Consider the following 27,946-nt stretch of genomic DNA (forward strand, 5'->3'; position numbering starts at 1 on the left):
ATATTAATATTATTAACATCAATATTATATACTAATATATAACACATGACCTATTAATATTAATATAATAAATTTTATATTAATATAATTAATATTATATAATATATTGTATTATTCGAAGTCATTAATGATCATAGCCAATAAAGATATTTTTATTAACTTTGAATTCTATATAAAGTGGAGGCCTGTATTTATCTGTGAAACTGTTTGGTGGAGTTAAAAGTGGGGGTGGAGAGAAAGTGTGCTAGGGTTCAGAATTGAAGGACGAGACTACCAACTGGAATATACTAATAGGACAGCCATAAATATGAAGAAAAGCTGGAAGGGTGGTATAATCAGAAAAAGGTTCAGAATTTTAGATAATGAATGATTTGAACGGTTATCCTATTAACCTTGCTTGTACAGCGTTAGAGGCAAAGATCTTTCTGTGTTGACTACTTTATCTTCCACTTTCCACAGGTAAATGTTCCTAATCAGTTTCTCTTTATAGTTCACATAGTTTTATAAATCTTTCCTCTATATATTACTCTCTGTCATTTCCTCTAAAGCACTCTTGTTTTCTAACTTTATTTCCTGCTTATCAGATAAAAATACAGATAATTAGAATTTTTTCTATCTAAACTAATTGACTGCTTTCAGATACTATTGAGGAAAAAGAGTATAGATTCTTCACTACCTTAAAGTTCCAAGATTTGACTGCTAACAAATCTGCAAGTCTTGACTCCTAGAAAAACATAGGACTGCTAAAGGGACTCTAAGTTTTCTTATATTATTTTAATATAAGACCATGAAAATTAAATAGGGAACAAGGGAATAAAAACAGGCTCTTGTTACAGTATATAGCTATTATGATAAGCCTGAGGCTGAGAGATTTCTCAGGATAGCAGGCTTTCATTTGTCAAACCAGATTTTTCCTGAGTAAACTACAAGTTGTTACCCTAATCATATAGTTTAATATATGAATAAGCTTATGCCACAGGAACGTAAAACGGTTAGGACATTTAAAGCTTCAGAGTAAAAAATTTGCCTTTTCCTACTCTGGGTTTTCTCCTAACAGCTATATGGCAAAGGAATAAATGTTTTTGAATAAAACAGGAGAAAAGATAAGAAACCATAATAATGGGAAATGTTGATTAGCATACAAAGTTTTTTTTCCTATAACGACTTTTGATAGCTTAAAGATGAAAGTGGCTTTATTATAACCATTGATGAGAAAATTATAAATTATGAGTGGTGGGATGTGTGTATATAAAATACTACTATAAATATGCTTAGATGAAAGTACTGATAGAAGGAGGAAATAGAGAAAAATTAGGTAGAGTACATAGCCATATAATGAAAGAAAACTGTTAGGAAATAACATAAATTATTATGTTATTCTCTTTCAAATAATATCTTTATTTAAGCAACATAATTACAAGTATGATAGTAGTTGGGTTCCAGTCAAAAACAGAACAATCCCATCACCAGTGCACCATTCCCACCACCAATGTCTCCCATCTCCCTCCTACACCACCATTCAAATACAGATTCGAGAAAGAAATTCTACTTCTCTCACTCATTAGCATTTTCATGATAGTTGTTAATGTAGTTATTTCTCTAACTGCACTCACCACTTTTTGTGATGAACTTCATATCGTAAACCTGTTCTTCCAGACCACATTTCTATCGTCTTTGGGCATTGTCACAATAATGTTTTTTTATTTTTCTTAAAATCCATAGATGAGTGAGACTATTCTGTGTCTATCTCTCTCTCTCTGACTTATTTCACTCAGCATAAAATTTTCCATGTGAATCCATGTATAGGAAAATTTCATGACTTCATTTCTCCTGATGGCTGCACAATATTTCATTGTGTATATGTACCATGATTTCTTTAGCCATTCATATGTTGAATGAAGGGCATCTTGGTTGTTTCCAGAGTCTGGCTATTGTAAATAGTGCTGCAATGAATATAGGTATGAGAAAGGCATTCTTGTATTGTGCTTTTTGTTCCTAGGATATATCCCTAGGAGTGGTATAGCTGGATCATATAGGAGTTCAATTTCCAGTTTATTGAGGAATATCCATATTGTTTCCATAAAGGCTGGACTAGACAGCATTTACCACCAGCAATAAATGAAAGTTTCTTTCTCAAACACATTTTCATGAGTACTGATTGTTCCTGTTCTTTGTGATGTGTGCCAGTCTCAGTGGCATGAGATGGCAACTCCAGTCTTTATAAGAGAGTTTTTGCTTGAATGATTTTTCTTCAGACTTTGACTTATAGTCTATGTTTGCTTTGACTATTAAGGTGTGTTTCTTGTATTATATATTGGAAAATGTTGGATTCAATTTTTGATCAATTTGTCACTCTGTTTCTATTTATTGGTGCATTTTGTCCATTGATGCTGAGAGAGATAATTGTCATGGGATTAAGTGTCATCATCTTTGTAAGATTATAGTTTATTAGTTGAATCTACTTGTCAGTTTCTTTTAAAGGTTCTTTTAAAGACAACCTTTAAAATTGTCTCAACAATTTTTGAGTTGCTGTTTATTCCTGAAGCTGTTTATCTTTCTATCAAACCTGAATGAAGTCTGGCAGGTGATGTATTTTTTGGCAAAGCATTCATTTCCTTGAGTTTTATTACTATATCCCACCACTGTCTTAGGGCCTTGAGGGTTGTTCTGATAAATCTTCTGTAAATATTAAGAATTTGAATGCTATGTCTCTTTTTGATCATTCTGCTTTGAGTATTTTATCCCAAGTATTTTATCTTGGTACTTTTCTTTAGGTCTCTTTTAGCTAGGATGTGGTTGCATGCATTTTTTAGCTCAGGATCTTCTCTGCATTGATGTCCTTACCTGTTGATTTTTCATGGGGATATTTTCCCTGAGTCTCTGAGTCTCCAATGATTCTTATGTTATTTCTGTTAAATTTGTCCCAGACTTTTATTTTCGTCTGTTCTCATTCTTTGAGGATTTTTTCCATTGTCTGATCAATTATTTTAATCCTTTTTATAACCTTTCCGTTATGTGAAGTTATTATGCAGTTTATCTTCCAATTAACTAATTCTATCCTCAGAATTCTATCTACTACTCTGCAGATAAGGCCGTTCAGTTGGTTTTTAATTTTACCAATCAATTTTTTAGTCCTGTTATTTCAATTTGAATTTTTCTTATTTCTGCTTTTATATGTTCTTGAATCTTGGTTGTGGTTTGTTCCATGTTTTCTTTGAGTTATTTAAAATCCTCCATATTTCTTCTCTAAGTCCTTATCTGAGAAGCTATATATGTGTTTGTTACTTTTTGGGTCATCACGGCTACCATATTTATTTTCTATATATGATGGAGGTCTATGTTTTTCTGTCATTGTCATATGTGCAGTGTGGTGTTTTATAATGCTGTGCTTCATTTCTTTTTTATTGTAATTTATTTATTAATTTTGGTTATGGGGTACACATGGTGGTGCTCAGGGGTTACTCCTAGCTCAGAAATTGCTCCTGGCAGGTTCAGGGGACCATGTGGGATAACAGGAGTCAAACCTGGATTCGTCCAGGTTGGCCATATGCAAGGCAAATGCCCTACTGCTGAGTTATTACTCTGGGCCCCTTTGTTTTGTTTCATTGACTAGAAGAAATCTGTGGCTGTGGCTGGAGAGCTGGCATGGAAGTAGGGCATGCAGAAGGAACGTGGTTTGAATCCTGGCATTCCATATGTCCCCCAAGCCTGCTACGAGCGATTTCTGAGCATATAGCCAGGAGTAACCCCAGAGCGATGCCGGGTGTGACCCAAAAACCAAAAACCCAAAAAAAAAAATGTGTGGCTACCACTCCTCTAGCTCTGTTTCTTTGGGTGAAACCAGCTCACCTGGCCATTGGCAGATTCCTGTGTACAGGTGGAAGGTTGAGGATTTTCTCTGTTTTCCTTTCTTTGGGCAGGGCCATCTCCCCTGATTAGTGGTAGGTTCCTGGATGCCAGAGGGAGAAAGAGCCTTCTCTTTGGTTCTCTCCTTTTGGGAGAGTCTAGCTCCCCTGGCTGGTGATGAAATAATTGTTTTTATTGATAGATTTTTTAAAAAAATAATAATTTCCCTTAAAATAAAGATGGAAGTATTATATTCACAATAACATTGATGCATATATCTGAAAGATATAAAACACATATTTGAAAACAAATTTGCCTCCCCATGTTCACAGAAGCCATGGTCACCACAGACAAAACATGGAACCTGTGCTCATAAATAAAAGACCAAATAAATAAGCAGTTATATATTATTAAAAGCTTACTACCATGAAATTCAAGAAATGTGAAATTATGTTATTTGAAAAATAATTAATAAATTTTGAGTATGATCATTGAAATGAGCCATCGAAAATAAAGTACAGTAATCAGATAGTTTCAATCATAAGAGAAATATAGGTAACCAAATCTAAGAATCTGGCAAGAGTCACAAGACTAACTCAAGAAAAATTATAGTGGTTTTAGAGAAAAGTTCTAGGAGGATGAGCTCTATACACATATAAAATAATTAAGCCCTTTTCCTGAAATTCTGTAATAATGTAAATTAATAAAATTTGGGAAAATAAAATTTAATAGTTGCTCCTAATTGTAGGAAGGACTTGAATGTGTGTATGGATCTGAAGCATATTGAGACACATTATTTGTTAGACTTTTTTTAATTGTTACTAGTAATTAAATCATTTGAAATAATATAAAACATAACAAAATATAACAAATAACATAAACATTAAAAAATAACATATAAACATTAAAGATCAGTGAGTGACACTGCATGAACCTGAAGCATATTGAGAAACATTATTTGTCTAGGTTAGTATGTCATTGACCTCCTTTTTAATTTGTTACTAATAATTAAGCTTTATTTGAAATAAAACAACACATAACATAAAATAACATAAATAACATAAAAATTAAAAACAACATAAAACTTAAAATATCAGTGTCTGACACTGAACATCAAATAGACCTACATATAAGTAATTAATTATATTGTATTTTCACTGAGGCCAAGTTTATGTTGTTTAAAGTTTGTTACCATACTGAAAAGTGATAGATATCTGCAAGTATTTTATATTATGTGCTTATGTTAGTTAAAACCCTAGACTCTTCCAATGTGTAAGATTATCTTTAATTTACAAAATTTTATTTTAGATCTGTGTTTACTATTTAGTTTTTTTTTAAAATGTAGAAAGAATTCACTATAATAAAAGCCACAAATGATACTCAAGTGGCAGAAAACGTGTGAGGCTCTGGATTCAGTACCTCTAGTGGTACTGGTATAATACTTGTCAATTAATACCACTGGGTATCCCAATACAATACTAATGACAACAGCAATGGATGTTTATGTTGAAGACAGAAGAAAAGTTGTATTTTTTATTGAGGTCTTGTTTAAGGAAAGAATATTAATATCTTAGACTTGATCTAATGAGAAAGTATTTGGATAGAAATGTATTTTAGAAAAGAGTCTTTATACTTCATTGCCTCCTGATTCCCTTTTTTTTTTATTTAAACACTTTGATTACATACATGATTGTGTTTGGGTTTCAGTCATGTAAAGAACACCCCCCATCACCAGTGCAACATTCCCATCACCAATGTCCCAAGTTTCCCTCCTCTTCACTGATTCCCTTTTTAATGTAATAGTTGTTCTGTTCTTATAACTGGGAATACTATCTTTCCTCAGCTACTGGAAACAAAACAGTCTGCTTCAACCCCTTTTTCTTTACCCAATAGCAACTCTCTACCTGATTTTCAAATATACCAAGTTATATATATATATATATATACATATATATACATACATATATATATACATACTTCTCTTTGCAAGGTAAAATAGAAATTAAAGATCATTAATTGATGAAAGAAAAGCCTGCAGGGTGAGAGAATGAATTTATATTATAAAGAAAAGCACAGAGTTAATTTTTAGCAAGTTGACCCCAGATCAATCTTCATTAATTAGCTGTAATGTAGGTCACAGTTTGGATCATGGAAATATTATAAAATTCTTATTTACTTATAAATTTATAATTAAAGAATGATAATATTAATAAACTTGATCTAGACTTAGCTGCTGCATTTAGCAATATACTGCTAATAAACCCTGTATTCACATAAGTAGGAAGAAAAACAATTAAAAACAATTTACCAGTGGGTCCATTATCAATTTTATGTAACATTTTTCTTAATTCATTCCCTATGACTTTAATATTGTCTCCTTTGTTACAATAGTTTCTGGTTCTGGAAAAAAAACAAAGTTATATGTAAAATTAAGATTAATTTTTGCTTTAAGTTAAGTTGTCAAAAACTTGGAATTAAGTAATTCTTAGAGCTATAACACAGAATGCAAAAATGAATGGGAAAATCTGAAAGAAAGTTTTACTAAAGCATATAAATACATACATATGAGTAAGTATTATATATAACATATGCCTTTTCTTTTTTTTTTTTTTTTTTTTTGGTTTTTGGGCCACACCCAGCGGTGCTCAGGGGTTACTCCTGGCTGTCTGCTCAGAAATAGCTCCTGGCAGGCGCGGGGGACCATATGGGACACCGGGATTCGAACCAACCACCTTTGGTCCTCGATCGGCTGCTTGCAAGGCAAATGCCGCTGTGCTATCTCTCCGGGCCCATAACATATGCCTTTTCATGGTGTCTAGAATAATTTTCAAAATATTAACTTGTAAGTTTTTCTCTTGCCTCTTTAATTTCACTTACCTTTTCAATGTCTAGTTGATAGAAAAATCATTGTATATTATCTTACCTCTGGGGAGGATTGTATGCTAGGATTTCCTAGAGTGAGGCCCAACTAAAGTCATGTTTGTGGTGGGGTGCTTAAGTGCTTACTATTAAAAAACACAACACTACAAAGCTTGATGTGGATGTGAAAAAAAGTGTACCCCTGGCTTAGACAACAAAAATTTTAGTAATAACCATGGCTACTTTGGGTCAAAGGTTTCTTCTCAAATTGTTTGTTCTTGAGAAGACTTCTAAGACTTTCGCAGCATGCAAAAAATCTCTACAAACTTGAGAATAAATTACCACTAGCTTCACAAATGATACTTCTAAATGGAATTGTATTTATTTATTTAGATGTTATAATTTTTATCATCTGTTTTCTTCTTTAAGGAACCAAACAGTACTAATCATAATCTTCACTCATAAATTTATGTTACAACTGTTTACTCATAGATGTCATTTATTTTATTTAATTTTGTGTATTCATTATGTGGTATAAGTACATGAAAAATATTGACCAATGGGGCAGGAGCAGTGGCGCAAGCCTTGCCCACGATAACCTAGGATTATCGTGGTTATCGTGGATAACCGTGGTTTGACCCACCGGTATCCCATATAGTTCCCCAATCCAGGAGCAATTTCTGAGCGCATAGCCAGGAGTAACCCCTGAGAGTCACTGGGTTTGGCTCAAAAACCAAAAAACAATTATTGGCCAATTTAAGTACTAGAATTTAATGAAGTGATACTTCTACTTCATTTTTTCTTTGTAGTTGGACTAGTTAGTAATTATATTTTTATGCTTATCCTTATTTTTACCTTAAAGAAAAATTATATACATGGTTCTAAAATAATTTGTAAAGTTTTATGTTCTTTATTAATTTTATATAAAGGATATCATGGTGTATTTCTCTTCTGGGATTTCTTACAGACATTATGATCCATCCCTGTGTCTTATGTAATTTGTTTCACTCATTTTCAGTGATATTTAATATTTCTGTAATTTATGCTACAGTTTACCTAAATACCTGTTAATAAGCATTTGAACTATTTCCAAATTTTTGTTTTTGGTCCACATTTGGCAGCACTCAGAGTTACTCCTGCCTCTGTGCTCAGAAATTACTGCTGGCAGTCTTGGGGGACCATATGGGATGCCATAGATTCAACCTGGGCTGGTCACGAGCTAAGCAAGCTCATTCCTGGCATGCTGTTGCTCTGCCCCCTATTAAAGTTCTCTTTAGCAAATACCAGGTAATGGAATTGCTGATTGAATGCATCAGCAAATTCGGGTTCCTTTAAAAATTGGAAAATAAAGGTGAAAATTATTTTAACTATTTGGAATAGTTAGTGAGTATGCCAATTTATATCATATCAGCTATGTGCAAGAGCTCTTATAAGCCCTGAAATATTTGATATTATCAATTTCTTACACTTTTTTATTGAGTGAATATAAAATAATTACTAATGCTTCATGTTACCCTAATTATTATTATACTGAATGCTACTTCACATGCTTTTCAATGATGCAAAATTTTACATCAGTTCTAGTTTTTTGCCCAGTTTTTCATTTCTCTTTGCATTTCTATTATTGACTTTTAGGGGGCTTTAACTTATAATTGATATCAGGATTTTCAGTCTTTTTCTTTGTTTTTAATGTTTTGTTGTGATTTAAGAATCACAACTTTATGCCATAAGGTATAAATACATTATCTATATTTTACTGTAAAAATTAATACTTTGGAGGCCAGGGAGATAGTTCAATGGGAAGACTGCTTGCTTCATAAGCAGAATGTCTGGACTCAATTCTAGCACCACATACCTATGCCCATCCAGAACTGCCAGGAGTGATTTGAATAGAGGAGTGACCTCTGACTACTGTCAAGTGTGGCTTCCAAGAGTGACCAGGATACAAAGATGACGTACAGAATGGGATGTATTATTCATCCAATACCATTCAGATAAGATGTTAAAATCTAAGATTTACATGTCAGTGATAGAACTTAACAAGAAAAAAAATAACCCCATCAAAATGGGGAGAAGAAATGAACAGACATTTTCTTAAAGAAGAAATATAGATGGCCAAAAGATATCTGAAAAAAAAATGCTGCTCCACATCGCTAATCATCAGGGAAGTGTAAATCAAAATATAGTTGAGATCATCTTATATCACAGAGTCTGGCACCCATCACAACGAACAAGAAAAACAGGTGTTGATGTTGATGTGGTGAGAAAAGGACTCTTTTTTCATTTCTTGTTGAAGTGAAGACTAGTCCATCCTTTTAGGAAACTATATATATATATTCCTCAAGAAATTAGAAATTGAGCTTCCATATGATCCAGTAATACCACTCTTAGGGATATACTCTAGTAACCCAGAATAATCATGCAGGAAATTTCTCTGCCTTACTATGTTAGTTTCAGAACTATTTATAATAGTCAGAATTTGGAAACTAACCAAGTGCTCAAGAATAGGTGAATGACTAAATAAATCATTTTATATCCAAACAATGAAATACTATGCAGCTGTTAAAAATGAAGTCATAAAATTTTTTTATACATGGATGAATCTGGAAATTATTGTGCTGAATAATTGAGCCAGAAGGAGAGGCATAGACATGAAAGAAATAATTTAATTTGTGGTATATAAAATATGTAAGATTGTTTGGTAAGAATATCTACCAAGAGATAACAGAGATGAGGATCAGGAAGATAAGTCCATTTTAGTAAGCTTGTCACAGAGATTAGTAAATCCAAGTAGAGTAGTGAATTGTGCACTGTGGCAATAACAGTTGAAACTGATCACTCTATACAATAACTGAGTTTTGAAAGGGGATAAAGTGGTATGCAAGATACCCCTTCATTAGCAACAGTGCAAACCAGTGTCAAACAAGAAGAGGGTGGGAGAAAAAAAGCAGAGATAGACAAAAAGACAGAAGAAGAGAGAGATAGACAAAAAGACAGAAGCAGAGAGAGAGAGAGAGAGAGAGAGAGAGAGAGAGAGAGAGAGAGAGAGAGAGAGAGAGAGAGAGAGAGAGAGAGAGAAGCAAAATTCCTGCCCCAGAGGTAGGCATGGGGGAAGAAAACAGGCAATGTTTGTAACATTGGTGGCAGGAAATGTGCACTGGTAATGCATGGTGCCCATTGTATGACTAAAACTCAATTATGATTTTTTTGTAATCACGATGCTTAAGTAATTCATTATATTTATAAAAGAAATTCTCAATGATTATAGAAATTTGGCATATGGAGAAGTTTAAAAATCTTCCAACTGTGCCTATGCAAAAAAAAAATAGCACAAATTAAATTTAAAAACATTTTGTAAATGTTGTTGCTTGTATTTTTTTTTGTTTTTGTTTTTCTTTCTCTTTTCTTTGCCTTTTTTCTTCTTTCCCTGTGTTTTGATTCGTCTTTATTTCAGAACCGTGGTTAGTGTTCGGTTGTTGTCAGTATTGCTGTGGTGCTTATAAGGTTTTTGGTTTGTTTTGGTTTTGGTTTATTTTGGGTTTGATTTTTCTTCTATTATTTTTATGTTTTCCTTCCCTTTTCCCTTTTTTTTCTTAAACTCAGATTTATAGTCTCTAGAAGAACTCCTCCCGTTTTTTAATTGTTTGAATTTTTGCCCCCCCCATTTTTCTTTTCCTTTTCTTTTCCTTTCTTTTACCTTCAAACAGAAACACATAACTTGAACCATCTTTTTCTGTCTTATAAATTGAGGGGGAAATAATGGAGGGCACCAAGACCAAACAGTCGTATGAACATGGAGTAAATATAGAAAATGATCAGACTTGAACACCAAATCCAAAGCCAACTATGACAGAATCAATACTCAATCTACAACAGGCTAGACACAGAAGGGACCACTTATACTAGCAGCCCGGGGGGCAAAGGAAGGGTGATATGGGATGCATGCAGGAAAAAGGGGTGGAGGGTGGAAAACATTGGTGGTGGGAATGTCCCTGATTCAATGTCACTATGTACCTAAAATATTACTGTAAAAGATTTGTAATCCACTCTGGTCAAAATAAAAATTATTAATATAAAAATAATCTTCCAACATGTATTTGAAAGTGATCTCATGTTGTATATATGCCAAAAGTTATTCAATTATATTTTACCTATAAATGTTTAAATTGTTTTTTCTTTATTTAAACATCTTGATTACATATATGATTGTGATTAGGTTTTAGTCATGTAAAGAACACTCCCTTCGCCAGTGCAACATTCCCACCACCAATGCCCCAAATCTCCCTCCATCCCACCCAACCCCCACCTGTACTCCAGACAGGCTTTCTAGCTCCCTCATTCATTAACATGATTATGATAGTTCTCTATGTAGTTATTTTTATCACTGCACTCAACATTCTTTGTGGTGAGCTTCATGAAGTGAGCTGGAAGTTCCAGACCTCCTCTCATTGTCTCTAAGGATTGTTGCAAAAATGACTTTTATTTTTCTTAAAACCCATAGATGAGTGAGACTATTCTGCATCTCTCTCTCCCTCTGACTTATTTCACTCAGCATGATAGATTCCATGTAAATCCATGCATAGGAAAATTTCATGACTTCATCTCTCCTGATGGCTGCATAATATTCTATTGTGTATATGTACCACAGTTTCTTTAGCCATTTTTCTGTTGAAGGGCATCTTGGTTGTTTCCAGAGCCTGGCTATTGTGAATAGTGCTGCAATAAATATAGGTGTGAGGAAGGGGTTTTTGTATTGTATTCTTGTGTTCCTAGGGTATATCCCTAGGAGTGGAATAGGTGGGTCAAATGGGAGCTCAATTTCCAGATTTTGGAGGAATCTCCATATAGTTTTCCATAGAGGTTGGACTAGACGGCATTCCCACGAGCAGTGGATAAGAGTTCCTTTCTCTCCACATCCCCGCCAGCACTGATTGTTCTCATTCTTTGATGTGCGCCAATCTCTTTGGTGTGAGGTGGTATCTCATCATTGTTTTGATTTGCATCTCCCTGATGATTAGTGACAAGGAGCATTTTTTCATGTGCCTTTTGTCCATTTGTATTTCTTTTTTTATCAAAGTGTCTGTTCATTTCTTCTCCCCATTTTTTGATGGGATTAGATTTTTTTTTTGTAAAGTCTGCCAGTGCCCTGTATATTTTGGATATTAGCCGCTTATCTGATAGTTGTTGTGTGAATACTTTCTCCCACTCGTGGGTGACTCTTGTATCCTGGGCACTATTTCTTTTGAGGTGCAGAAGCTTCTCAGCTTAATGTATTCCCATCTGTTTATCTCTGCTTCCACTTGTTTGGAAAGTGCAGTTTCCTCCTTGAAGATACCCCTAGTCTCAATGTCATGGAGTGTTTTACCTACATGTTGTTCTATATACCTTATGGTATCAGGTCTGATATCAAGGTCTTTAATCCATTTGGATTTTACCTTCGTACATGATGTTAACTGGGGGGTCCATGTTCGCTTTATTGCAAGTGGCTAACCAGTTCTGCCAACACCACTTGTTGAGGAGGTTTTCCCTGCTCCACTTAGGATCTTTTGCTCCTTTATTAAAAATTAGGTGATTGTATGTCTGGGGAACATTGTCTGAGAACTCAAGCCTATTCCACTTATCTGAGTGTCTGTCTTTATTCCAATACATGCTGTTTTGGTAACTATTGCTTTGTATTACAGTTTAAAGTTGGGGAAAGTAATGCCTCCCATTTTCCTATTTCCTAGGAGTGCTTTAGCTATTCGAGGGTGTTTATTGTTCCAGATGAACTTCATAAGTGTTTGATCTACTTCTCTGAACAATGTCATGAGTATTTTTAAGAGGATCGCATTAAATCTGTATAATGCTTTGGGGAGTATTGCCATTTTAATGATGTTAATCCTGCCAATCCATGAGCAGGGTATGTGTTTCCATTTCTGTGTGTTCTCTCTTATTTCTTGGAGCAGGGCTTTATAGTTTTCTTTGTATAGGTTTTTCACGTCTATGGTAAAGTTGACTCCAAGATATTTGAGTTTATGTGGCACTAATGTGAATGGGATTGCCTTCCTGACTTCCTTATCTTCCCTATCATTATTAGTGTTTAAAAAGGCCATTGATTTCTGTGTGTTAATTTTGTAGCCTGCCACCTTGCTATATGCATCTATTGTTTCTAGAAGCTTTTTGGTAGAGTCTTTAGGGTTTTCTAAGTAGAGTTTCATGTCATCTGCAAACAGTGAGAGCTTGACTTTTCCTTTACTATCTTGGTGCCCTTGATATTTTTTTCTTGCCTGATCGCTATAGCAAGCACTTCCAGTACTATGTTGAAGAAGAGTGGTGAGAAAGGACAGCCTTGTCTTGTACCAAAATTTAGAGGGAAGGCTTTTAGTGTTTCTCCATTGAGAATAATATTTGCCATTGGGTTGTGGTAGATGGCTTCAACTAGATTGAGAAAGGTTACTTTCTTTCCCATCTTGCTGAGAGTTTTGATCAAGAATGGGTGTTGGACCTTATCAAATGCTCTCTCTGCATCTATTGATATGATCGTGTGATTTTTATTTTTCTTCTTGTTGATGTTGTGTATGATGTTGATAGATTTACAGATGTTAAACCATCCTTGTATTCCTGGTATGAAACCTACTTGGTCGTAGAGTATGATCTTCTTGATGATGCATTGGATCCTATTTGATAGGATTTTGTTGAAGATTTTTGCATCTTTGCATTCATCAGGGATATTGGTCTGTAATTTTCTTTTTTGGCAGCATCTCTGTTTGGTTTTGGTATCAAGGTGATGTTGGCTTCATAAAAGCTGTTTGGGAGTGTTCCCATTTTTTCAATTTCATGGAAGAGCCTGGCTAGGATAGGTAGTAGCTCCTCTTGAAAGATTTAAAAGAATTCATTAGGAAAACCATCTGGGCCTGGGCTTTTCTTTTTGGGCAGATGTTTGATTACAGTTTCAATTTCCTCAGTAGTGATGGGGGTGTTTAGATATGCTACATCCTCCTTACTTAAATGTGGAAGGTTATAAGTGTCCAATAATTTTTCCATTTCTTCTAAGTTCTCATGTTTAGTAGCATTAAGTCTCTCAAAGTAGTCCCTTCAATATCTGTCGTGATCTCCCCATTTCATTTCTAATATGGGTTATCAGATTTCTCTCTCTTTTTTGTGAGTTTTGCCTATGGTCTATCAATCTTCTTTATTCTTTCAAAGAACCAATTTCTGCTTTCATTGATCTTTTGAATTGTGTTTTGGTTTTCCACTTCATTGATTTCTGCTTTCAGCTTTATTATTTCCTTCTGTCTCCCTATTTTTGGTTCCTTTTGTTGGGCATTTTCTAATTTTTTGAGCTGTGTCATTAAGTTATTCAGGTATGCCCCTTCTTCCTTCCTGATGTGTGCTTGTAGAGCTATAAATTTTTTTCTCAGGACCGCTTTTTCTGTGTCCCAGAGATTCTAGCAGTTTGTGACTTCATTATCATTTGTTTTCAGGAAAGTTTTGATTTCCTTTTCGATTTCATCTCGGACCCACTGGTTGTTCAGTAGCATGGTGTTTAATTTCCAATTGTTAAAGTTTTTCTTCTGTGTGGCTTTGTAGCTCACATCTAATTTCAGAGCCTGTGGTCATCAAAGGTAGCCTGCAAGATTTCTATCCTCTTGATTTTATGGAGGTATGTTTTATGTGTCAGCATGTAGTCTATCCTGGAGAATGACCAATGTACATTGGAGAAGAATGTGTATCCAGGTTTTTGGGATGGAGTGTCCTATATATATCTACTAGTCCTCTTTCTTCCATTACTCTTTTCAGGGCTACTATGTTTTTGTTGGGTTTTAGACTGGTTGACCTATCAAGTGTTAACAGGGCTGTGTTGAGGTCTCCCACAATTATTGTGTTATTATTGATATCTTCTTTCAGATTTGTCAGTAACTGTATTAAATCATTTGCTGGTCTCTCATTGGGTGCATATATGTTTAATAGTTTGATTTCTTCCTGTTGCACATATCCCTTGATTAGTACATAGTGTCCATCTTTGTCCCTTACCACTTTTCTGAGTATAAAGTTGTTGTCATCAGATTTTAATATGGCCACCCCAGCTTTTCTATGGGTGTTGTTCACTTGGATGATTTTCCTCCAGCCTTTGATTTTGAGTTTATGTTTGTTCTGACTATTCAGATGTGTTTCTTGTAGGCAGCAGAAGGTTGAATTCATCTTTTTGACCCATTTTGGCAATCTGTGTCTTTTAATTGGTGAATTTAGTCCATTGACATTAAGGGAGATGGTTATCATAGGATTTAATGTCATCTTTGTAGATAAGTTTGCTGTGTTTGTTTGTCTCTCTTGTCTTATAGTAGATCTGTCAGTTTTTCCTTTAAGGCTGGTTTTCATCTATGAAGTTTCTGAGCTGTTGTTTATCCATGAAGCTATGTATTCTTCCTTCAAACCTGAACATGAGTTGGGCTGGGTGCAGAATTCTCGATGAGGCATTCATTTCATTCAGTCTTGTCACAATATCCCACCACTGTCTTCTGACCTTGAGAGTTTCTTGTGACATGTCTGCTGTAAGTCTTAGGGATGCTCCTTTGAATGTAATTTTTCTTTTTGATCTTGCTGCTCTCAGTATTCTATCTCTTATCTGTGAGATTTGTCATTATAACGAGGATGTGTCTTGGGGTGTTTTTCTTTGAGTCTCTTTTAGCTGGTACTCTTTGGGCATGCAGGATTTGATTGCATGTAGTTTTTAACTCTGGGAGTATCTTTTTGATGATGTCTTTGACAGTTGATTCTTCCTGCAGATCTCCTACTTGGGTCTCTGGGACTCCAATGATTCTTATGTTGTTTCTGTTGAGTTTATCAAAGACTTCTATTTTTATCTGTTCGCATTCCTTGAGTACTTTTTCCATTGCCTGTTTGTTTGTCTTAAGGTTCTTTTCCAATTTCTTCTGCTGTGTTGAGTTTTTCTGCATCACATCTTTCAGTTCTCCGATTCTCTCCTCAGCTGCTGTTACCCTGCTGGAGAGGCCATTCACTGAGGTTTTCAGTTGAGCTACTGTGTTTTTCAGATCTGTTATTTTAATTTGGAGTTTTCTGATTTCGGTCTTTGTGTTCTGTTCAGATCCATCTATGCTTTCTTTGAGTTCTACAAACATCTTCCATATTGCTATTTTACGTTCCTTATCTGAGAGGTTAATCAGATGGTTGGAATTTTTTAGGTCATCCGAGCTATCATCTTCATTCTCTGTGCATGATGTTTGCCTGCGAGGTTTCTGCATTGTCACGCTTTTAGTGTAGTTTTTCCTGCGTGTTGTGGTGGGGTTTATTGGTTAGAAAGAGTGCTTGGCCGTGAAGTGAAGCAGAGCGGCCTTGCTCTTGTGCTGTCTCTAGTTGACAGTGTTTTGGGGGTGCGCTCCCTAGGCCTCTGAGGAGACCTTCAGGTATTCAAGAAACACAGACAGGCACAGGAGAAATTTCCCTTGAAGTCCTCAGAGTGATCAAAGGCACAGCAAATATTCCTTGTAGATTTAATTTTTATTTTGAAAATGTTAATTATATCTTTAAATAATTAAGGCTGCATGTGTAAAAGTAATATATTGTATATATTTAACATAAAATGTATTTTATTTACACTGGTATTGTTGGAAGAATCACCATAAGAATCATCCTCTTAAGTTTGATTTTTTCCATTCTGTTATGTGTGTGTGTGTGTGTGTGTGTGTGTGTGTGTGTGTTTGGGTCACACCCCGCAGTGCTAAGGGATTACTCCTGGCTCCATGCTCAGAAATTGCTCCTGGCAGGCACGGGGGACCACATGGGATGCTGGGATTCAAACTAATGACCTTCTGCATGAAAGGCAAACACCTTACCTCCATGCTATCTCTTCGGCCCTGATTTTTTCCATTCTGCTAGGTTTATGTTTCAATTTGAATAGTTTCTACACAAGCAATAATATTAATTTTTAGGTTTATTTTCTTTTCCATAATTGCATCAAGTTATAATACAACTTTTGTTTGCCTAGAAAGAAATCCTGAAGGCATGATAGACATCTGGTGACAATATTTAAAACTCTAGGATAAGTGAGAACCAAGTTTGAGGTCTATTTCTATCCATACAATTTGTGACTTAAAATAATTATTCCCTATTAATAATTTATTCTCTATATGATTCAACACTGTTATCAGTGAACTGGGGATAATTATGATAATACTATCTTTTTAAAAATAATTTTAGTTTAAATGAGGTAACACACATTAAAATTTTAGCACTGTGCCTTACTTGATAACTACTCAATAAGTAATATTTACAATTATAAATATAAAGCAATATTGGTACAATACAAAAACAAGATGTTTAAAAGTGAAGTGTAATTTCTTTTGGGAAAGAGCATGGCCACTTTTGAAGGTATTAAATCTTACTCCTGGATCTCTATTCAGGGATCATTCTGGCAACGCTCAGAGGACTATGTGTAGTGCCTACAATCAAATTGAGGTAAACTAAGGCAAGGTATGAATGCATCTTGTCTCTCTAATGTTTCTCCATCTCTGGGAGATAGTTTTAATAAAACAGGCTTTATATTCTCAAACATAACTCTAATTTAGTTATTTGTGCATTATTCTAAATTTATGGCATTATTTCAGAAGTAATGCCAAATCATATCTACAATTGTTTTTTTTTTTTTCAACTGAAACAATCTAGTGTGGGAATAGACAATGAATAGTCTGAGTGGAAAAGGATAGTATTTAAAAGCATGGAAGAATAAGCACATCTTTTGCATGACTATAATTTTTGCTGCCTGTTTTTTTTTTAAAAGCAGTTTGCAAAGCTAGGATAACTAATCTGAACCAAAATCCTATTAGCAAAGTCAATAATTTTATCCATGTTTTAGACACAGAAACTGAGCCAACACATGATTAATGTTTTTGTCAAGGTTATATAGAAAGTCAAGAGGAGAAGTATACATTTATTTTAGACTCCTGATCCCAAAACCATAGGTAGTATCATTCTGGCAATGCAAAAACTAACAAAAAACAAACAAATCCAACTAAAAACACAATTTCTTTGGTGGTTTTTACTAATATAGAATAAGGCAAATATAATTTTCCACACCTGTGTAATCATAATGAATAACATTATTATTTATGCTGGTGGTAGTTAATGAATGTGAAAATTCATTATTTTCTGTGAATTCATATATCTGTGAAAAGAAATTACTGATTATATTGATAAAGCAACTTTGGAAGAAAACCAAAACTGGAGCATTTAGAAATAGAGGAGTGAATTAGTACATTAAACATATTTCTATTAATGCATTTTAATAATGAAGTGAAATTCATGAAATAACTCACTGGTGCTATTTTCCACTGGCAAATGGTAATTCTGCAGATTTTTCTCCTTTTGCAGCTGCAGTTCATTTTGTTTCTATGGCTAAGTGAAGAAGTCAGCCAGCCAGAATGAATTCATTAGAAAATATTGTAATGCTGGTTCAGCAAAAAGGGGTTATTTATTTATTCTGTAAAGCAGAATATAGACACCTTAATTAGAAACACACTTAGATGCAGAGATTAACTATATTTTCTTTCTCTACTTTACTGTTCAGTCTTCTACTAAAATGTGTGATCAAGTAGCTCCTGGAAACCATTTTAAATTGGCATGGATCTATCTTCTTTGGCTAAATTTAGCAGGGTAGTCAAAAATTTAAATAGGTTGTTTCACCCACTCTAATTTTCCACTTAGCATTTGTGCCTGCTAACCAACTGTTGCTTTGTATAGAAATTTAGAGTTTTGTTTTCCAAGAGAAGAGTTTTTGGAAAAGCAGTATATGCAGCCTAAAACAATTTCTATTCTATATTTAAACTGATTGTCATCTTATAGGAGAGAGATAAGATAGGCATGTGCAAACAATTCTTCTACAAAATGATTCATTTAGAAAAGTCCTCTATGAAACATGTATACATTCTTAGTATTATTTTAGGGCAAAAATGTAATATTGAATCCTTTTCATAAAAATTTCTAAATTCCCATATCAAATTTCTAAATTTGGTTCAAAAATAACATTGGATTCTGTGACAACTACAAAAACAATTATGTGTGCATAACTAAAAGCCAATTGTATTTGAGTATAAATTTCAAATTAATATTTTTTGAAAAATGACCATATCAATAAGCCAATTACATCATCACTCAATAGGAATTTGAAATTTCCTCGGTTAATAATTCTATGATTATTAATTATCACACTAAAATCTAAAGAGTGATTTTATATTTTAGTCCCATTAGTGAGATGATTTAATGAAAAGGGAGTCACCTCTATCCTAAACTTATGAGATCCCTGCATGATCTGGAGATACTCCTATATAATAGCTAAAAAAAATCGATTTAGTCACTATAGAGTACAAAGTTGTTTATGATTAGATTTAGGTATACAATGTTTCAACATCAATTTCTTTACCAATATCCACTTTCCTTCGCCAGTGTTCTCTATTTTCCTACCACCTACCAACCTCCCACTCTGATAGGCACTTTATATAACTTTTGACACCATGGTTTAAGTGAAAGGGTTTTATGCATAATACTATTTACTGTCTTTCAGCATCCTGTTTTGGTCCTGATTGAACACACTTCCTTCTAGTACTGTTGTATTATTCTCTTTCCTGTCCTATTCATCCAGCCCACCCCATCCCATGCTTCCTACTGAAGACCTGATTTTCATATTATCCCCCACTATATTTTCTGCTATTCCTCCACTATCTTTATATGAACTTGTTAAACTAAATATAAATTTTCCATTTATTGGGGGAGTGGAGTGGGAATATTGAGGAATTAGTTTATCCGATGTGCAAAATTTTTCAGTTTGGGTGAGTTAAACAACACACATTAATTTTCCTACAGTTCTTTTTTTTTTGGTGTGGGGGGGGACACACCAGACAACACTCAGGGGTTACTCCCAGCTATGTGCTCAGAAATCACTCCTGGCTTGGGGGACCAAAAGAGACGCCAGGGGGATCGAACCGCAGTCCATTCTAGGTTAGGGTGTGCAAGGCAAATGCCCTACCACTTGCGCCACTGCTCCAGCCCCTGATTTTCCTACATATCTGGAGGAACATAAAGTTCCAGAATGTAGGGCTCTCTTGACAAGTCACTGGAGCAGGAGTTTAAGGCTGCTGTTAGACTTGCAACATAAAAACAACAACAAAAAACCACAACTTAGTCCATAGCATAAATATTAATTTAAATATACTTAGACTAATCTCGAATCACAAATTTGGAAAATGGGAATTGTTCTTCACTCCTTAAATTGTAGGAGTTGCAAAATGGAGCAAGGAAAGCCTCTTCAACATGTGGTGTTGGCACAACTGGTCAGCCACTTGCAAAAAAGTGAACTTATACTTCCATCTAACACCATCCACAAAGGTAAAATACAAATGGATTAAAGACCTTGATATCAGACCTGAAACCATAAAGGTATATAGAACAACACACAGGTAAAACACTCCATGACATTAAAACTAAAGGTATCTTCAAGGAGAAAACAGCACTCTCCAAACAAGTAAAAGCAGAGATAAATAGATGGAACTATATTAAGCTGAGAAACTTCTGTACCTCAATGGAAATAGTGCCTAGGATACAAAAGCCACCCTCAGAATGGGAGAAACTATTCACCAAATACCAATCAATAAGGGGCTAATATTGAAATATACAAGGTATTGACAGAACTTAAGAAAAAACATATAACCCCATCAAAATATGTGGAGAAGAAATGAAAAGACACTTTATTAAAGAAGAAATACAAATGGCCAAATGGCACATGAAAAAATATTCCACAGCACGAATCATCAGGGAGATGCAAATCAAAACCACAGTGAGGTACTATCTCACTCCACAGAGACTGGCACACATTACAAAGAATAAGAACAATAGGTGCTGGCAGAGATGTGGAGAGAAAGGAACTCTCATATGAATATTCCTCAAAAAATTGGAAATTGAGTTCCCATCTGATCCAGCTATACCACTCCTAGGAATTTAGACTAGGAACACAAAAATACAATTCAAAAATCCCTTCCTCGCACATAAATTCATTGCAGCACTATTGTAATAGCCAGAATCTGGAAACAACCAATTTGCCCTTCAACAGATGAATGGCTAAAGAAACTGTGGTACATATACATAATGGAATATTATAAAGCTGTCAGGAAAGATGAAGTTATGAAATTTTCCTAGACATGGATGGATGTACATGGAATCTGTCATGCTGAGTGAAATAAGTCAGAGGGAGAGAGATAGAAACAGAAAAATAAAAGACATCATTGTAATAGTGCTCAGAGACAATAGAGATGAGGGCTGGAAGGAATGGCTTATGAAATGAAGCTCACCACAAAAGAGAAATAACTATACTGACAACTATGGTGACAATGTCAATGAGTGAGAGAGGTAGAATGCCTGTCTTGAATAAAGGAGGTGGGGTGCGGGGGAGGGAAATTGGGGCATTGATGTATGAATGCTGTACTGGTGAAGGGTAGTGTTCTTTATATGACTGAAACTCAACTACATTCATGACTGTAATCAGGGTGCTTAAATAAAGAAATTATTTTAAAAAAGAGTAGTTAAAAGTAAATATACAAAGAAAATTTAAGTATTTGAATATTTACATGAAAATGCTAAGTATTTCAATAGAAAAGTTTAACAATACAACGTAATAAATTGATAATGATTCTATTGTGAACGGCATGGTATGATTTTTATCTACCACTTATCTTGCTACTGGGAAAGAACAAAGTAGCCATGGAGAATAAAAATTTTCAGAGGAAGAACAAACAAAACTCCTACTCCTCTACAGGGCTGCATCATGCCCTTCTTCACCATTGCAGAGAGATTTTTCTTAAAAGGAGGGCTTTACTTTGAAAAAAGTATCTGTAACAAACATTAAGGCCAAAATCTGTATTCTGAGAATTTCCAGTACAAGAGCATATTCTTGCACTTTATGCTACAAATTAGCAGGTTTTCTCTCGGACAAGGAAGTTTCCTCTTTGTGAGAGTTTGTCAGTCTATTATTTATAAGAAATAAAAAGTTAAATGAAGACCATCAAAGTTATATGTAGACATTTTATTTGTAGATATAAACTTTTAAAAGTAATATTTTGAGAACATTTTGTATTTTCTTAAAACAATGCCAATTTGTTAAAACATTTCTAGTTAAGAAATAGTCTAGCTAAAGACTAAAATGTGAGGTGTTAACTAGAGCCAAAAAAAAATCAAAACATTTCAGTAGTAAGCAAAGAGCCTAAGTTACTTAAAAGCAATGAAATGCAAACCTATTATTTAAAGTGGCAATTGAATTTTTGTATTCCCTTAATGACTGTAAAAATTACAACATGACAGAAATTTATTCTATGGGCTTCTATAGGAAAACAAGGATTTTCATAAGTAAGGAATTAAGTAATGTATCTGGGCAGATTTGGAAAAAAAATGCACAAAAAACTATTTGATAAACCCACCATTTTTAGGTGCTTAAGCTTCATTAACTAATTTTTTCCCTTTCTTATTCTCTGTTATAAGGTTTTATAATATAATAATATAATAGACCATGCCTTGGGAACTGGTAAATATTGCCAAGAACAAGCTCTCATTTGACTCTTATTCATTTATTTATTTTATTTATTTTTGGCCACACCCGTTTGACGCTCAGGAGTTACTCCTGGCTAAGCGCTCAGAAATTGCCCCTGGCTTAGGGGGACCATATGGGACTCCGGGGGATCAAACCGCGGATCTTCATTGGCTAGCGCTTGCAAGGCAGACACTTTACCTCTAGTGCCACCTCTCCGGCCCCTCATTTGACTCTTAAAAGTTGTACACAGAAAAAAAATAATCTACTCTTGAACTCTCAAGACGGAACCAGAAGTGCTGACTATGGTTAGGATTATTGTGAGTAGTAACAGTAGCTAACGTAATGGGAATTTTTTTGAGAAGTAGATTTTTGAGCGTGTACATTTTTGTACAATTTAAAGTAACCCACAGGAAAGTGAAGAAATGTTGTGACATCTTTAGAATCTGGAATATTTGGAATTGTTTATACAACTGTGTTAATTTAACCACAGACTTCACATGTCCTTCAATGTATATGAGTTATTTAGGCAAGTCCTATTTACCTCATATTTTCAGGTGTATTTTACTGCAAAATACTCTACATAACTCAAACCATAAGAATGTATTTTAAAACAATATTTAATAAGTGAGACTTTCAATTTCTTTTTGCTGTTCTTTCTTCCAATTATCCATTTTGAACCTCCTATTTTGTTGGCATTTCTGACAGTTGAGTTTTCCATGCTCTAATATTAGATTGGAGTCAAGTTACTTTACAGCATCAATATCTTGCTTTACATTTCCCTAATAATTCTCAGAGAAAAAATTAGCTCAAGAACATATACTCTACAAATATTTCTTGGTATTTGAACATTTATTTAGAATTTGAAAAATGATGTCTAAATCAAGCAAAGTTGTTCCAATTCCAACTTATTTCTTTATTAGCTTTTCCTGAATCTCTTCTTAAAAATTCTGACAAATAGCTATGGGTATTAAACGTTTTCTTCCAGAAGCAGATATATTTGTAGTATATTTCTAGTTTCTGGTTTCTGCTTCTTGTTTCTTTGAACTCTGCTTCTTCTAGTTCTTTCTTCTAGTTCTAAAATTATATATCTATTATATTTTATATATTATGTCTCCTATTTTTCAGTTGATTCTTAGGTATAAAATCAAGATGCAGTTTGATATGTTTTGTAGGTAATATATTTTGTGTCAGGTATGATTCAATAGTCTTTCACTCATTGAGTCTATATGCTGTAGAAATGCCATCTCAATGACCACCATTTCCATAATAAAAGTCTCCATAATAATTTATTCATTGCTTCTTCTTGATCCATTGTATGCATACAACATTAACACAACATTGCTCTTTTTTAGAAAAGAAATATGACTTCCCTTCTCTCTTCCATGCTCCATATTTGGTGTTCCTAAAAGTTTAGCTTTTCACTGATTATCAAGCTTATAATGGGAAACCACAGAAGTGCCTTTAATTCTATATTTTCATCATGACCCCATGTCCTAATACATTTATTTAAATATGTACACAATTGCTTGCAAAAGGAATATAATGGACTTTCTTAAAAATAACTTAATTTCCCATGATGTGAGAATGCATTTTCTGTATTTCTTTTTGTAATTATTTTGTAAGAAATAATTTGTCAAATTGATTATTGTCAAGAACAAAAGTATGAAAATGATTTATTTTTCTTATGTAATTGTTAGATAACTATTTAATTGTAATGATAACCTTAATAAGGGTGTTTATTGAGAAACTGGATCTTTGTTAATGCCAATATTCTTAGGCTCTTGCTTAAGAGAACTTTCTTGATGGTGCCATGGAATCATCATCTGTGGCATATCATTCTGTGTCTTTAGATCTAATCTATTACATTTTAGTTTGAGAAGTTTGACAGGACAACAATTATTAATGACATGCTCATCTTTATTTGACTAAAAGAAAAAATTATAACCTTAAAAATTAAAAAATAATAAAATTATAACATTTTCAAAAGTTACAGAAATATTATGAAAGTTTATCTATATGTCCAAATGCAACTTTTCCTATCACTAACTTCATAAATTTATACCCTACATTTGGCACAATGTAATGAGTCAATATTGATATTGTTTTTTGAAGTCATTGGTCTGTTGTTATGTCCTTGTTTTGATCTAAATACCCTTTTCTATTCCAGGCTACCATATTACACTTAGCCATCATATTCTGTTTCTTCAAATTATGCTAATTTCTCAGACTTTCTTTGTTTAGGAGGGCTTTAATAGTTTTGAATACTAGTTAGATATTCTGTAGAATACAACTCAATAGGGACTTTTTTGTTGTTGTTCTTGGGCCACACCTGGTGACAGTCGGGTTACCCCTAGCTATGTGCTTGGAAATTGCTCCTGGCTTGGGGGACCATATGGGATGCAAGGGTTCAAACTGAGGTCAGTCCTGGATCAGCCGTATGCAAGGCAGTCCTCAATAAGGACTTTTAAGTGTCTTCTTATTTTTTGCCTGAGGTTATGGATGGTCAGAAAGACCAAATTCAAATTACCATTTTATCACATCATCCTTTATAAAAATTAATATTCGCAGTACCCTTCTATTAAAAGAATGTTTTTCTTGTGTTTGGAGAACACCTGACAGAACTCAGGGGTTTCTCCAGCTCTGTGCTTGAGCATTGAATCTAAGCCTCCCTTGCACAAGTGTATTCTGAGCTCTGGACTTTCTGGCCCAAGAACAAGTTTTTTTTTTTTATTTTTTATTAATCATACAATCATAATGGCATTATGGGGAAGCTGATTTTAATGAAGTACTTAAATGTTTTATTAACTGTCTTTTGGTTTTGTCTCTCTTTTTCGCTTAATTTAACCCCCAAAATTTAACTTCTAAACTTTTTCTTTTCTTTTCTTTTTTTTTTCAGGCCACACCTGTTTGATGCTCAGGGGTTACTCCTGCCTAAGCGCTCAGAAATTGCCCCTGGCTTGGGGGGACCATATGGGACGCTGGGGGATCTAACCATGGTCCTTCCTTGGCTAGCGCTTGCAAGGCAGACACCTTACCTCCAGCACCACCTCACCAGCCCCTAACTTCTAAACTTTTAACTTCTAAACTGCATCCCATCATTGCAACCTTCTGACATATAAACACTAGGGACAAAGAAGACCTTCTTGGTCTTGTTCTTAAATCTTTAAATTTTTCCCTCTTTAAAAATATTTAGAGTCCTAGAATAAGCTTTTTATAATTAAATAAATCAATAATTTTATAAGACAATCCCTGAAGATAATTCTCTGACACATATCATCACTCCAGATTTGTCAGAAAACTCCTGGTGGCTTTCTACAAGAAAGGTACCCAAATAGGCACCAACTAACAAATTATAATAATCATGTGTTTAAAAATACTAAATGCTGTTAATGAAGACATAGAAACACTAGAAAATCTCAGCAATATTTCATACTAATTGTTACAGAACTGAATGCCTGGGATCTCCTAAAAGCTAAAAACTGCTGCCATGAAAACTTTAAAGGTCTATCATCTGGAGATTAAAATTTGAGAATATTAATGGATTATACAGTAGTTTGCATATTTCAATAGTAAAAATGCTATTACTTTAGGGTATATGAATATTTGAGTGGTTTTCTATTTTCTAATAATATGATTCTGCATGATTTGAATAATACAATAATTATTCCTAGAATAATATAACAGAAATAACAAAAATAACAAAAAAATAAAACAAAAAAAAATATAACTGAGGACAGCACTTGAGCACTTCAGTTATTCACCTCTCTTTGATTTCCTCTAATTGGCTCATTGTCTAACAGGGCACAGGTGGGAGTTGAATAATGTGTAGAAAATAAGAAATAAGATAATTTCAGATTTCATTCAATTTCAGTACATGCTCATATTTATCCCAGACCCCTCTGTTTAGAGACAGCTTAATTAGTGCACTGTTTGGAAAACTGAAGACCACAAATATTTTAGTGTCATAAAATCAGGTGAAATGAATTATAACCAGATTTATTAAAATGGGATGGGTTAAAATATAAAGAAAATATTGAGTTGTGCTGCTAGGATATGTATCTTTTGATAATTATCTACTCACAAAGTGAAGATGCTTTGTATTGTTGATCATCACCAGAAATATTGTAAAACTAGGTAAGAGGGCATAATTAAGGCCTGGAATCATGGAACCTGAACACATGTCTTCTTCATCTCCCCTCTTGAGATTTGTATTTTCCTGGTTTCATTCTGAGTTGTGTGCCAGAGGTCTCTCTCCCTTTGGAAAATCCTACATTCTTTCTTTCTCTTGAACATGTTACTCATTTCTTGTTATTATTTCTCTTATCTTCTACCTCCACTTTCTCAAATAATTCTTTTTTTTAAAACTAAAACTAAAAAAAAACAAAAAACAGAACAAAACAAAAATAGTGCATGATTAAAATCCCAGTTTAAAGCTAGAATGTCTGGATTTGAATACTGATATTATTGCATGGTATATAAAGATGTAATTTAACTACAAAGTAATTGGCTTAATTGTAATGCAGGAATAATAGAACCACAAGATTACTTTAAGGCAGAAATCAATAAAGTACATAAAAATATTGGATTATTTAGCACAAAGAAAGTGTTTAAAAGAGAATGCCATTGAAATGATCAATTACTTTTTATTTTTTTATTATTGTAGTTTAGATTAACATAATCATGTTATTGTTTATGACTTTGAGGTATATAGTTCGTGTGTCTCACCACCTCCAAAGTACCTAAGACAAGCCACCACTGTTTTATGTTATTTTGAGGCTACCTCATCCTTCCCCTGACTCACCACTTCATTCTATTATTTTTAACGAAGTTCAAATCGTTCTCACACTTATTTATAATGCCCACACTTCAAAGGTGGACAACTCTGTTCCTTGAACACTGGAAACTTACTTCTGTCATATGTCTTTGCAATTGGGATATTTTCTTATTGCAGTTCCTTTCAATAAGCTATCTCATACGTGGTTCCTTTTTTGTTATTCAAGTTTTAGTTCATATCTCGCTTTCTCTGAGAAACATTTCCAGGACACTAGGAGGTGTCTAGGGTGTTAAAGAGAGCAAAAAGATCTACAGGGAACATAAAACTCCTGGCTGAGTCGAAGGTAGTCCTTTTTTTTTTTTTTTTAAATTAAGGCATTGTGATTTTAAAAATCATTTAGAATTGAGTTTGAGGCATATAATATTATAATATCAATTTTATTATCATTGTTAACTCACTCCACCAATGTTCCCTGTTTGGCTTATCCCCAGTCTACTTTCTGGACAAGCACATTTTTAAGTTTGATTGTTGTAGTTTGGATCTAATGTTTTCAATTTTGTTGGTTCTGTGGTTCAGATTAGCACATATGCCATACTTCTACACTGTCAATATGTCTAAGGCACGAGTTTCCTATCCTTTACCTTCATGTATGCCCACTCATCCTAATTTTTTTCTTTCCCTATCCTTCTCAGTTTATAATCTAGGGCTCAGGATAACTTATGCATGTACCACTTTGATAGCTTGCATTATCATGTCCTGTTATTTTATATGACAGATAATTTAGAACATACAGTATGAGTCTTTTTTCTTAGTGTACTTAACATACACTTAGTGTACAACAGGTTTTCTAACTCTTATATGCTATTCCATTAATTACTACTATCTACAACTTTTTTTAT

Source organism: Suncus etruscus, chromosome 4 (genome assembly GCF_024139225.1).
Source record: "Suncus etruscus isolate mSunEtr1 chromosome 4, mSunEtr1.pri.cur, whole genome shotgun sequence".
Classification (NCBI taxonomy): domain Eukaryota; kingdom Metazoa; phylum Chordata; class Mammalia; order Eulipotyphla; family Soricidae; genus Suncus; species Suncus etruscus.